Below are 13,719 nucleotides of genomic sequence, written 5' to 3'. Positions count from 1 at the left end.
AAGGAGTGACTTTGCTGGCGCCAGGGGAACCGGCCTTTTGGGCGTGTCTCGCGGCGGGGGGTGTCTAGTTAGTGTGTGATGCAGACGCACAGGGCGTGCTGCAGGGGGCCAACGGCAAAGAAAATTTTATGTTAACTTTTTCTTTTCTTGCCTTAAAAATCACCTTACCTCGTCATTCCCACCTGACGGCCCTCAGTCTCCACTGCAGCCGTCTGAGCCGGTGCCTGCCGCTGCCCCCACGTGCTGTCCACAGGCCCGCCCTGCTCACTGGCCACAGGAGCCTCGCGGAGCCTCAGGGGCCTCACGTGACACACAGGTGCGTCCCAGGCCGAAGGAATCGTGTTCGTGAGGGTGTCCCGCAGTGACTGGCCCCTCGGATGGCTTTGTTAAAGGGAGAGAAGCTGAGGGAGCCTGTGGCCCCCCGGTGTCTGCCAGGGCCTCAGGAGAGAGGGGGTGCGCTTTTCCCAGAGGACTGGTGGGGGGCTGCTTCCCCAGTGCCCACCATACCTTCAGGACCCGCGGTTGCTCTGCCCCCATGGAGTCCCCACGTGTCTGTCTGCAGAGGCCAGGCCCTCGGACCGCTGCTCGAGACCCGTGAGGGCGGAGGCGACGACCAGGGACGAAAGCCTGCCCCAGTGGGTGGGCTGAGTGGAGGGGGGTCCCCATCTGCCACCGGCAGGCCAGCCACCACGTGGCCACCGGTTCTCCGCCGGTCGCTCCCCACACCGCACATAAGTGTGTGGACGTGACTGTCCCCATAACGCTTCATTTGCGGGGACAGCTGGGCCACATTTGGCCCTTGAGTCATGGTTTGCTGGCCCCTGGTCTAGGCCCGTGGTTCTCAAACTTGTGCTTGCGTCATTGTTCCCCCGCGGGGGTATCGGAGCATAGATTGTCAGGGTCCACCCCCGGGTTTCTGAGTCAGGCCGTCTGCCAAGTGTGCCTTTCCAAGTTCCAGGTGAGGCTCTAGACCAGGGCTGGCTTTGAGAGCCCTGCTCCGGAAGACGGGTACGAGTGCCGGGTGAGCAGGGAGCAAGTAGATGGGGCTGTGGGTGCATTGGGACCAGCCAGGAGCTCCCAAGCCCCAGACACGCCTCCCCCGCCGTGACCCCGCTGTCTGGGACACGCCTCCCCCGCCGTGACCCCGCTGTCTGGGACACGCCTCCCCCGCCGTGACCCCGCTGTCTGGGACACGCCTCCCCCGCCGTGATCCCGCTGTCTGGGACATGCCTCCCCCGCCGTGACCCCGCTGTCTGGGACACGCCTCCCCCGCCGTGATCCCGCTGTCTGGGACACGCCTCCCCCGCCGTGACCCCGCTGTCTGGGACACGCCTCCCCCGCCGTGACCCCGCTGTCTGGGACACGCCTCCCCCGCCGTGATCCCGCTGTCTGGGACATGCCTCCCCCGCCGTGATCCCGCTGTCTGGGACACGCCTCCCCCGCCGTGACCCCGCTGTCTGGGACACGCCTCCCGCGCCGTGATCCCGCTGTCTGGGACACGCCTCCCCCGCCGTGACCCCGCTGTCTGGGACACGCCTCCCCCGCCGTGATCCCGCTGTCTGGGACATGCCTCCCCCGCCGTGACCCCGCTGTCTGGGACACGCCTCCCCCGCCGTGATCCCGCTGTCTGGGACATGCCTCCCCCGCCGTGATCCCGCTGTCTGGGACACGCCTCCCCCGCCGTGACCCCGCTGTCTGGGACACGCCTCCCCCGCCGTGACCCCGCTGTCTGGGACACGCCTCCCCCGCCGTGACCCCGCTGTCTGGGACACGCCTCCCCCGCCGTGACCCCGCTGTCTGGGACACGCCTCCCACGCTGTGACCCCGCTGTCTGGGACACGCCTCCCCCGCCGTGATCCCGCTGTCTGGGGTGGGGCCGGGCGTCATATTTTATAAATGCCCCGGGAGGGGTTCTGACCCCGAGCACCCCTGCGCTGGGGGCAGGAAATGGCTCTAGCAAGGGTGTGGATGGGAAGAGAGAGAGAAAAGAGGGTACGAGGGGTCCCTGGGGGTCCAAGAAACAAGTTCCTCTGAACAACTTGAGAAGTAAAACAGATAAAGGCAGGGGTTGGGGTGACCTTGATGAGAACTGATGGCCCTGCCCAGGTCCTCCAAACCCACCTCCCAGTCTGGGCACCACTGGCAAGGCTTGACCAGTGGAGGAGCCTTGGGGGATCCTGGAACAGCTCTTCACTCCAGGGAGAGGGTCTGGGACAGTTCCCTGCCCCCAGGGGGAGAGAGAGGATTGGGGACAGCTCCCGCCCCAGGGAGAGGGCTGCACATGTCATCACCCCCAACCACTGAGTTGGGAAGACCAATCCCTGTGGGAGGAGCCAGATCCTCCGGCAGGGGCACGATGGGCACTGAAGCAGCCCTCCAGGGGTCGTTTGTCCCCTCTGCTCCACAACGGGGGGTCAGGTTGCCCAGGGCCTTCATCTTCCTTAGGGTCTGGGCACCCCACCCACCCATCCACACACACACATTCAAGCCCTGGTGTTGGCATGTGGACCCCACCTTCACCCCTGACTCTCCTGGCTTCTCCCCTTTTCCTGGCTTCACAGCTGCAATGCCAGGCTCAGGCTGGGCCTCGGTCTCCCTGCTTCCACTCCAAGACACCTTGTTGCCATGACTTTAAATGTCATCTCTGTGCTCTTGACTCTACAGCATACAGCTGTTGTTTCCTCTGGGCTCTCCAGGTGGCATCTCAAACATAAGGCACCCAGCATGGCCCCAGTTCCTGCCCCAGGCTTTCTGGATTTGGGAAAGAACATCTCCATCAAAGGTGCTGCTCTGGTCCAAACTTGAGTTGTCCCTGTTTTTATTTTTAGTGTTCCAATAAAACTTTATTGGGGATGGGGATATATGTATATGTATAACTCATTCACTTTGTTGTAGAGCAGAAACTAACACACCATTATAAAGCAATTATACTCCAATAAAAATGTTAAAAAAAAGAACAGAAAACTTTATTGGGAGACTCCCCTGGTGGCGCAGGGGTTGAGAATCCGCCTACCAATGCAGGGGACACAGGTTCGGGCCTGGTCCGGGAAGATCCTATGTGCCGCGGAGCAGCTAAGCCCGTGCGTCACAACTGCTGAGCCTGTGCTCTTGAGCCCACGAGCCACAACTACAGAGCCCATGAGCCACAACTACTGAAGCCCACGTGCCTAGAGCCCGTGCTCCACGACAAGAGAAGCCACCACAGTGAGAAGCCCGCGGACCGCAACGAAGAGTAGCCCCCGCTCGCCACAACTAGAGAAAAGCCTGTGTGCAGCAACAAAGACCCAATGCAGCCAAAAATAAATAAATAAATAAGTAAATAAATTTACTAAAAAAAAAAAAAAAACTTTATTGGAACTGGCCCAAGTGGTGGGTCAGATTTGGTCCATGGGTCACTGTTTTCCACTTTTGCGTTAATCCACTGTCCAGTGGTGTGTTTTTAAAAAAATTTTATAGTGATTTTTATTTATTTATTTATTTATTTTTGCAGTACGCGGGCCTCTCACTGCTGTGGCCTCTCCCATTGCCAAGCACAAGCTCCGGACACGCAGGCTCAGCGGCCATGGCTCACGGGCCCAGCCGCTCCGCGGCATGTGGGATCTTCCCGGACCGGGGCACGAACCCGTGTCCCCTGCATCAGCAGGCGGACTCTCAACCACTGCGCCACCAGGGAAGCCCTGATTTTTATTTTTATACAATTTTATTTTATTTTTTAATAATTTATTTACTTTTGGCTGCGTTGGATCTTCACTGCTGTGCAGGAGCCCTCTCCAGCTGCGGCGAGCGGGAGCCACTCATCGCCGCAGTGCATGGGCCTCTCACTGTGGTAGCTTCCCTTGTTGCGGAGCACGGACTCTAGGGGCGCGGGCCTCAGCAGCTGTGGTGCACAGGCCTAGCTGCTCCGCGGCATGTGGGATCCCCCTGGACCAGGGCTCGAACCCGTGTCCCCTGCATTGGCAGGTGGACTCCCAACCACTGCACCACCAGGGAAGTCCCTTTTATACAATTTTAAAGGTTACTTTCCATTTACAGTTATTACAAAATATTGGCTATATTCCCCCAAATATATGGAACACTTCACAAATTTGCGTGTCATCTTTGTGCAGAGGCCACGCTAATCTTCTCTCTATCGTTTCAGTTTTCACATATGTGCTGCCAGAGTGAGCACGAGTCGTCCCTGAGTCTTGTCTTTGCCTCACACCCCAAGCTTCAAAACATGCTCCTGGGATGACCACCTCTCACTTCCTCCCCAGCCACTGTCACGCTTCTGCGGGACCCTGACTGCACAGCCCTCAGCGGCTCTCCTGACCCCTCCTGTCTGCCTCTCTCCACACAGCAGAGCTTAAGTCGAACCAGCCAGCCCTCTGGGGGCTGACAGTCACATTTAGGGTTAAACCCAGGGTCCTTACCTGGCTCCACGGCCCCTCAGCCAGCATCTGACCTCCTGGGCATTGTTCAGACTCTCAGGCTTGTGCCTGCCTGGGGCCCTGGCACCTGCCTCTTTCTGCCTGGCATGCTTGCTCTCTGCTTAGGCTCTGCTCAGACATCAGCCCTTCAGAGAGACTGTCCCTTGCCACCCTGTTGGAAGCAGGACCATCTATCACTCTGCTCCCTGTTGTGCCTTACAGCCCTTGTCATCGCCCGACACTGGGGGAAGGTCGTCTGTTGCTGCTCCTCCCCACCAGAAGGTGTGCTCCAGGAGGACAGGGGCTGAGTCCCCAGGGCCTAGAGAAGCTCCTGGCACACAGCAGGGACCCACACACGTGTCACGTAAACAGTTAAGTAAGAGAACGTTTAGACGTAGGTAACCATAAGCAAAAATACAATCAAGGCAGAATAGTGAAGAAGGCTGGCAGAGGAGCTGAGCTGCCAGACGGTGTCTGCAAATGACATTCAGTCACACACCCTGGAAAAGAAGCCACTGTTAGGATATCACCAGAAAAGCCCTGCCCGACATACAAACTTGGTTTCCTGGGACTTACGGTTAACCAGTGGGTTGTAAAGGAATGGCTTCCCAAGGTGAATTGTGGCTCAGACAGACAGAGGAGCACGTATGAAAGAGTCTACTTACCCCACAGGCAGGGGCCCAGGCAGGTGTTAGAACCCGCTCCAGGGAGAAGCCCAATGACAGACACACATATAGAGCAGGAACGGTGATGTGAATGTGCAAACAGACGCAAAACTGGGCTTTCTGGGTGGAGGGGCTGAACTGTGTCTCCCCCTATATTAACATGGTGAAGCCCTGACTCCTCAGCAGCTCAGAATGTGACCGGCTGTATTTGGAGACAGGACCTTGAAAGAGATGATTAGGTTAAAACTAAAAAAACAAAATGTGGCCATTAGGGTGGGTCCTAATCCAATCTGACCGGTGTTCTTTTAAGAAGAGGAAATGTGTTCACTCAAAGAACAAAGAGACATGTGTGCAGAGAGCCACCCACTTACCAGGGAGAGGCCTCAGAAGAAACCCACCCTGCTCAGCGTGGAGCTTCAGCCTCCAGAGCTGTGAGAAAATAAACTTCTGTTGTTTAAACCACACAGTCTGTGGTACTTTGTTGTAACAGCCTGAGCCGATTAACACAAACACTCCCCGGACAGGTTCATTTGCTTGTGTGTAGACAAGAATTACTTTTGCATTGTTGTCAGTTATCAAAATAACTAACTTCTGTCAATGAAAAACATTAATCAACAGTCAATCTAAGAAACAGATGGAAAATTTTATTTGAACCAACCTGAGGATTATAACCTGGGAGACAGTCTTTCATAAAGCTCTGAGGACTGTTCTGTCTGTTAGAGGTCAAAGCACACTTACGTAAGATATTTTGAGAAAAAGGGTTATACGTCAAAGGACATATTGACAGTTTACACAATTCAGATCTGCATGTTCAAAGTGAGTAGTGGGTCATCATGACCCCTTACAGGATTAAGAAGGAAGCTTGTCTCCTAAGAAGTTAAGAATGTGGTGGGTCATTTCAACCTTAACAAGATTAAGAAGGAATGTTATCTACTAAGGAGGTCTGGTTAATGCAAATGCACAATGCACACTACGGGGGAGGGAGGAAACCCAAACAGGCAGAGAAAATTTTTATATTTAAATTTTTCTTGTCTTGCCATAAAATATGAATTTTATTTCATCAGTTTCCCCCTTTTGATCATTAATCTTTTGATAGAAAGCATTAGGTGGTCAAATATTTGGTCCCTCAATATCAGGGTGGCTGCTTACCTGCCCTGAGTCCATCATGTCCCTCCATGTTGGGTCTTAGTAAACCCAGTTCTTTCTTTCCCTTTAGGGGTTGCACTAGTAGGATATTTGGCAAGGACTAATGGTGAATTCCAATTTGTCCAATAGGACTTATGCCAATTTTACCTTGCATGTGCATGTTGATTAATTTATAGAGAACTATAGGTGTGAGCAATAGTTTCAAGTTGTTTAGATATCATCTTAATAGAAGTAGGTGATACACAGACCGAAAGGCAAGAAACTATCACTTTACTTTTTAAAAATATTTATTTATTTATTTATTTAGCCTGCTCTGGGTCTTAGTTGTGGCATGCAGACTTCTTAGTTGCAGCATGCAAATTCTCAGTTGTGGCATGCAAATTCTCAGTTGTGGCATGCATGCGGGATGTAGTTCCCCGACCAGGGATCAAACCCAGGCCCCTTGCATTGGGAGCCCTGAGTCTTAGCTACTGGACCACCAGGGAAGTCCCCAAAAACTATCACTTTCTATGTTATACAAACTGTAATCAAAATTGACAATAACAGTAACGATGTCATTAGTAAAGGTTTAAGCAAAGATCCTGCTAAACCATAGCATTTTCCTAGTATCTCCCCTAAATTGGGAAGAGAATTCTTCAGAGCTGAAGTTTGATTCTTCATATATATCTTAAGATGAATTATGTTAGAAGACTCATCAGGTATAAAAACCCAATATTGAGTACGTGTCATACCACAAGTTCCCCCTTGGAGAGCAGTTAGAGAGTATTTAGGGCTCTACGATTCTGCAGGACCGATTTTCTCATCATGAAGACTTCTGAATCAAGCAAGCTAATGGCTTGATTACTACCAGAGCTTGCTGAGTAAATTTTGTTAAAGCCTCTGTGGTTAATGTTATATTCTATTCCAAGTGAAGGAACAAATATTGCCACCAAGTGGTCATACCATTGGAAAATCGATCCAACCCGGGGTGCTCACATTACAGGCAGATTGGCAGGGACTGTCTCCAAAACTACCCACAGGTGACCTTGAGCCAAAGGGAGAAATACATTTGGTTCCTAAGCAAAAGTGTGAACAATTATCAAAGTTATTGGTATACAAGCCTGGTCTTGTATACCATCTTGGGTCAGGCGTCTACTTCAGATGTTTGTTGTCTCCTCATCCTGGTCTGGTAGTGCTGGTCTTAGTTGAAGTAGGGTGTCAGAAACAGAAGTTGCAGTCAGTTCAAGAGAGGAGGACTGTTAGGTCCCTTCCAACCTGGCTGTAAAGAGTCCTTTATCTGATGCCTTTTCCAGTATGCATAATCTCCTGATCGAAGTTCCTGGGGCATCCGATCTTCATCCAAAGACAGATTATTGCGATAAGATTCAGAAACAAACTTAGAATGTCCTTTTAATATAATCTAGTTAAACTTTACGGTAATGTAACATAGCAACAAGGAGCCATCTGGGAAGTGATTCTTAGGTGGTAAATACATAACAAAAGCAAAAACACCCTTAAAGACAGCAACACTAGAACTTAATGTTCACTGAAATGTAATATTTTTCTCTCTAAAGTTACCCTCATTTCTACCAATGATATAGCCAAATTAAGACTAATTAATTTGCAAAATAAGTCTGGTTTCAATAAACTTGGCCTGATTATTTCCATAAGTGTAATTGATCATACGGGTTCTTACAATATGGCTGTGCTGGAACTTTTTATAAAGAATCTCAAGTTGAACTTTTAAAAGACCTCTCTGGGCTTCCCTGGTGGCGCGGTGGTTGAAAGTCCGCCTGCCAATGCAGGGGACACGGGTTCGTGCCCCGGTCCGGGAAGATCCCACATGCCGCGGAGCGGCTGGGCCCGTGAGCCATGGCCGCTGAGCCTGCGCATCCGCAGCCTGTGCTCCGCAATGGGAGAGACCACAGCAGTAAGAGGCTCGCATACCGAAAAAAAATAAATAAATAAATAAAAATAAAAGACCTCTCAAGGCCAGGAAAGCCATGCCAAGGTCTTGTTATCAGATTCTGCCTGTAATATCTACAGATTTGGGTAGATTCCTTTCTTCTAGAGGTCCCCCAAGTATCTTGAGATTCTTGCACCTGTCAGGAGGTGGCCTTCCTTGTTCACCTGGAAAGGCTGCTGGGAACTTAAGAGTTTCCAGTTTCTGGAGGAATCAGGTAGAAAGAAAAGATAAGTGTTTCAGTTCTAATTACAAAGGTATAATTTACCAAATTTAAGCCATAAGTAGCTTAAGGGGAAGGGTTTCCTTATATCTGGAAAACACAGATTAAAAACCAGTAATATTGCAGACAAAAACCCAAAAAATTATAACCATACTCATCAGGTTGCTCAGTCTATGTGACTAATCCTTAATCTTCTTTTAACAGCTTTATGAAGTCACCAGGTTAAAGAATTCTTTAATTTCTTACCCAGCTCAGCAGTATGACCTGAAAGTGATCAGAAACCTGTACTTGTCCGAAAGTCCTTTATATGAATCTTCTTGAAGATGGAGCATTTTTGCAAAAGCATCTGAGTAAAACAATAACTATCTATAAATGGCAAAAGACTTTAAAAGGCATGGTTAAAGAGCTGATTACAATGCAATTGACAAACTTCGTTACTGTTGTGACATGCAACATTTTAAGATGTTAACTAGAATTATAATTGATAACATTTTATCAGGATATACCCGATTTTTAGGAGTTCCATATAATTTCCTTTTTAAAAATAAATTTATTTATTATTTATTTATGTTTTGGCTGTGTTGGGTCTTCATTGCTGCACGTGGGCTTTCTCTAGTTGCGGCTAGCGGGGGCTACTCTTCGTTGTGGTGTGCGGGCTTCTCATTGGGTTGGCTTGTCTTTGTATAGGAGCACAGGGTCTAGGTGTGTGGGCTTCAGTAGTTGTGGCACGTGGGCTCAGTAGCTGTGGCTCGCGGGCTCTAGAGCACAGGCTCAGTAGTTGTGGCACACGGGATTAGTTGCTCCGCGGCATGTGGGATCTTCCCAGACCAGGGCTTGAACCTGTGTCCCCTGCATTGGCAGGCAGATTCTTAACCCCTGCGCCACCAGGGACGTCCCTGTATAATTTCTAGACTATTTTAATAAAATTTACCCATACAATATACCTAAGAAGGTTTATCACTAATTTGATGATGCTTCCCTTGTAATTTAACAACCAAATAAGCCTAATTAGTTTAATATGCTTCTTTGATAAGAAGAGCAAACAATTCTCTTGAGGTGTTCTGGGGGCCTTCGGGAAACCTCAAAGTTAGTCAGAGGTCAGACAAACTTCAATTAGAATTTGATCTTTGTCAAAAATATCAAAAAGGCTTTAAAAACCCTTTGTCAAATAGGATCATAGGTCTCTGTGAAACAATACTTGTTGACTTAACCAAGTGACAATAAAAGATTTCAAAGGCACATACATAAAGTTACAAAAGATTAATTAAAAGGTAAAGGAACCTTACAATCTGTTATCAAAAGCCGATTCATATTCTAAGAAAACTTTGTTCTCTTAACAAAGAGAAAATCATACTCAATTTTTGCGCCAGCCTTTTTTTTTCTTTTTCTCACTGCACAGCTTGCGGGGTCTTAGTTCCCCAACCGAGGATTGAACCCGCGGCCCCAGCAGTGAGAGTGCCGAGTCCTAACCACTGAACTGCCAGGGAATTCCCACCAGCTTTTTTTTTTTTTTTTTTCAGTACGCGGGCCTCTCACTGCTGTGGTCTCTCCCGTTGCAGAGCACAGGCTCTGGACGCGCAGGCTCAGGGGCCATGGCTCACGGGCCCAGCCGCTCCGCAGCATGTGGGATCTTCCCGGACCGGAGCACGAACCCGTGTCCCCTGCATTGGCAGGCGGACTCTCAGCCACTGCGCCACCAGGGAAGCCCCCACCAGGTTATTTTTAATAACAAAATTCATTTACTCAAATTCAATCTAAATCTTAGTCCTGACCACCGTAGAATTCCTTTATTTTTTTTATTTTAAAAAATTAATTAATTATTTGGCTGCATCTGGTCTTAGTTGCGGCACACAGGATCTTTGTTGTGGCATGCAGGATCTTTTGTTGCGGTGCGCGGGTTCTTTGCTGCAGTGTGTGGGCTCTTCTCTAGTCGTGGTGCGGGGGATCCAGAGCGCACGGGCTTAGTTGCTCTGAGGCATGTGGGATCTTATTTCCCTGACCAGGGATCGAACCTGCGTCCCCTGCGTTGGAAGGTGGATTCTTAACCACTGGACCACCAAGGAAGTCCCTAGAATTCCCTTCTAAAGATCTTCCCCCGCCCCCGCAAACCTTCTACAACTTTCTATATCCATATTAATTTGTGCTTTATTTTCTATACTATTTAGAAATAGCCAGCTTTAGGACAAAATTACTTTCTTTTCCTTTACAAAAACACATTTCCACTTCTTTTACCTTCTTTTTCCTTGCATACAGTAGTGTTTTCCTTATTAATTTTTAATTATATATTTTAATTACAATTTTTTTTTTTTTTTTTTTTGCGGTATGCGGGCTTCTCACTGTTGTGGCCTCTCCCGTTGCGGAGCGCAGGCTCAGTGGCCAGGGCTCACGGGCCCAGCCGCTCCGCCGCATGTGGGATCTTCCCGGACCGGGGCACGAACCCGTGTCCCCTGCACTGGCAGGCGGACTCTCAACCACTGCGCCACCAGGGAAGCCCTAATTACAATTTTTAACCTTAGTTTTAAAACCTTAAAAAACCTTAGTGAAAACCAAGAAGTTAATTATGAACTATTTATCATACCAGCATTTCCTGATTGGCAAATTTAAGAACATAGTCTAGAAACTAATTTCTTTCCTCAGTGGGATACAAGACCTGTCCAATGAACAAAACATCTTTAGTTTTTCTCTAATAAGAAGACTAAAGTAAGGGCTTCCCTGGTGGCACAAGTGTAAAGAATCCACCTGCCAATGCAGGGGACACGGGTTCGCTCCCTGCTCTGGAAAGATCCCACATGCCACGGAGCAGGGGACACGGGTTCACGCCCTGGTCTGGAAAGATCCCACATGCCATGGAGCAACTAAGCCTGTGCGTCACAACTACTGAGCCTGCGCTCTAGAGCCCACGAGCCACAACTACTGAAGCCCGTGCGCCTAGAGCCCATGCTCCGCAACAAGAGAAGCCACTGCAATGAGAAGCCCACGCACCGCAATGAAGAGTAGCCCCTGCTCGCCACAACTAGAGAAAGCCCGCGTGCAGCAATGAAGACTTAATGCAGCCAAAAATAAAATAAATAAATTAAAAAAAAAAGACAAAAGTAGGTAAACTTAGACTCGTTTAGCAATGAATGTTTCAGTATCTTATTTGGAAATGATATGGATATTCAATGAATTCCCATCATTTCACTTAATTTAGCAGTTTCAAGTTACCAAAAACCTGGAGAAACTTTTTTTTTTTTTTTTTTTTTTGCGGTACGCGGGCCTCTCACTGTCGTGGCCTCTCCCGTTGCGGAGCACAGGCTCCGGACGCGCAGGCTCAGCGGCCATGGCTCACGGGCCTAGCCGCTCCGCGGCATGTGGGATCTTCCCAGACCGGGGTACGAACCCGTGTCCCCTGCATTGGCAGGCGGACTCTCAACCACTGCGCCACCAGGGAAGCCCGAGAAACTATTTTTAAGTAGACAGTCCTAAAACATACTTTTTCCTAAAGAATTCACCTAGAAACTCTTATTTACATTTAATTTACTTAAAAGTTTCATCATATCATGTTATTTTTCTTGCTGACAAATTTTGCAACAGGAATAAGATTTTTGTTTTTAAAAGAACTAAATTTTTTAAAAAAATTCATTTATTTTTGGCTGCGTTGGGTCTTTGTTTATAGAACTGCTTAATTCCCTTTAAGCCAGTTAAATAGAGCTCTTTTACTTGTTAAATTTGGCAACACCACACATCTACAACACACACATATATATAGATACAACACACAGACACAGAGACCCCGTAGTTCCCATTCCAAAATTTCAGCCATGAGTCAGGTACAAGAGTACAAAATCCATCAGTTACATACAACACAGGGAATATAGCCAATATTTTATAATAACTGTCAATGGAAAAGCAATCAGTCAGTCTAAGAAAGAAACGGAAAATTTTATTTGAGCCAAATTTGAGGACTCTAACCTGGGAAGAGCATCTCAGAAAGCTCTGAGAACTGTTCTGCCCATTAGAAGTCAAGGCACAGTTCTACAATTTGTTGAGACAGAAGGCTGTACGTCAGATGACGTATTATTGACAGTTTACATAATCCAGATCTAAGCGTCATCCTGGTGAGTCATGTGACCCCTTACAAGATCAAGAAGGAATGTGACTATTTGGGGAGTTGTCTTGTCGACGCTAGGAGAAAGTTCCTCTTCACGGTTGAGCAGGTATTCCTGCTGATGGGGGAGGGGGAGGTCTGGTCGACGCCTAACGCAGACACACAATGCACGGTGCGGGAAGCGAGGAGGCCAAAGGGCAGAGAAGCGTTTTTATGTTCAAAGTTTTCTTGTCTCGCCATAAAATCTGAATTTTGTTTCACGTAACTATAAATAGAGCATAACTTTTAAAAATTGTGAATCGCTATATTGTACACCTATAACATATAATGTCTACATCAACTATACTGCAGTAAAAAAAATAATAATAAAAGGTAAAGTTACCCCCGCAAAAAATCTCATCAGTTACAAAAGGGGTTGGCTTCAAATTGGGTTTCTGGCGGGTGGAACAGATCAAGGTCACCTGTTTGGATGGCTAAACCCGTTTTGCTAATATACAGGGAGAAGACATTTGTATCTGTCCTTGACAAGTCAAGTTCCAAATTACCTATCCCTCCCCTCCCTTTTGTTTTTTCTTAGGTTAAGAGTTACCGTCCTGAAATTTGCATTTTTAAAAGACGGCCGGGATTAAAGTTCCCAGAGAGGACCAGGTAGAACATTGACATCTGAAAGGCATAGGAGAAAAGCGAGTTCCTCCCAGGAAGATTTTGTTCCCTTGAGGCCAGAATTATTTTTACTCTTGTCTTGCCAGAAAATAAGAATTTTATTTCATCACTTCCATGGAATCAAAATCAAGTACGGGAAGGGCTCTCTCTGGAGAGGAATCAGTTTTCTGGCAAACCACGTCGTGGTCCCTGTCGTCCCCCCAGCCTGCCACCGCCGCCAGTCAGGGTACAGGGCCTTGGTGTGCCGGCACCCAGGGAGGGAAACACGGACTCAATGCATCTGAGATGAAGCCTGCGGCTTGTTCCTCCCGCTACCCTGCATCCCCCTTCCCTTCCCTCCGTAGGCTCTCCTGGGACTGAAGGTGGTGGGCTCTATCTAGCCCTGGAGGGGGTCCCCTCGGGCCCTTCTGGACGGTGTGAGTGGGCCGGCTGGGGTCTCTGCCTGCCCCCGCCATCCCAGGCACTGGACACCGAGGGCATGGTCAACAGTGCTGGATCTGCTGGAGCGCCAGGGCCTGGGGGGACTGCCTGGGAGGGGAGGGCGACCCCGCTCCGCATTGGGGGTCCTCTGGCACCACTGTCCGTGA

Source organism: Grampus griseus (assembly GCF_964374135.1).
Source record: "Grampus griseus genome assembly, chromosome: 2".
NCBI lineage: Eukaryota > Metazoa > Chordata > Mammalia > Artiodactyla > Delphinidae > Grampus > Grampus griseus.
Note: the sequence above shows the minus strand (reverse complement) of the source record.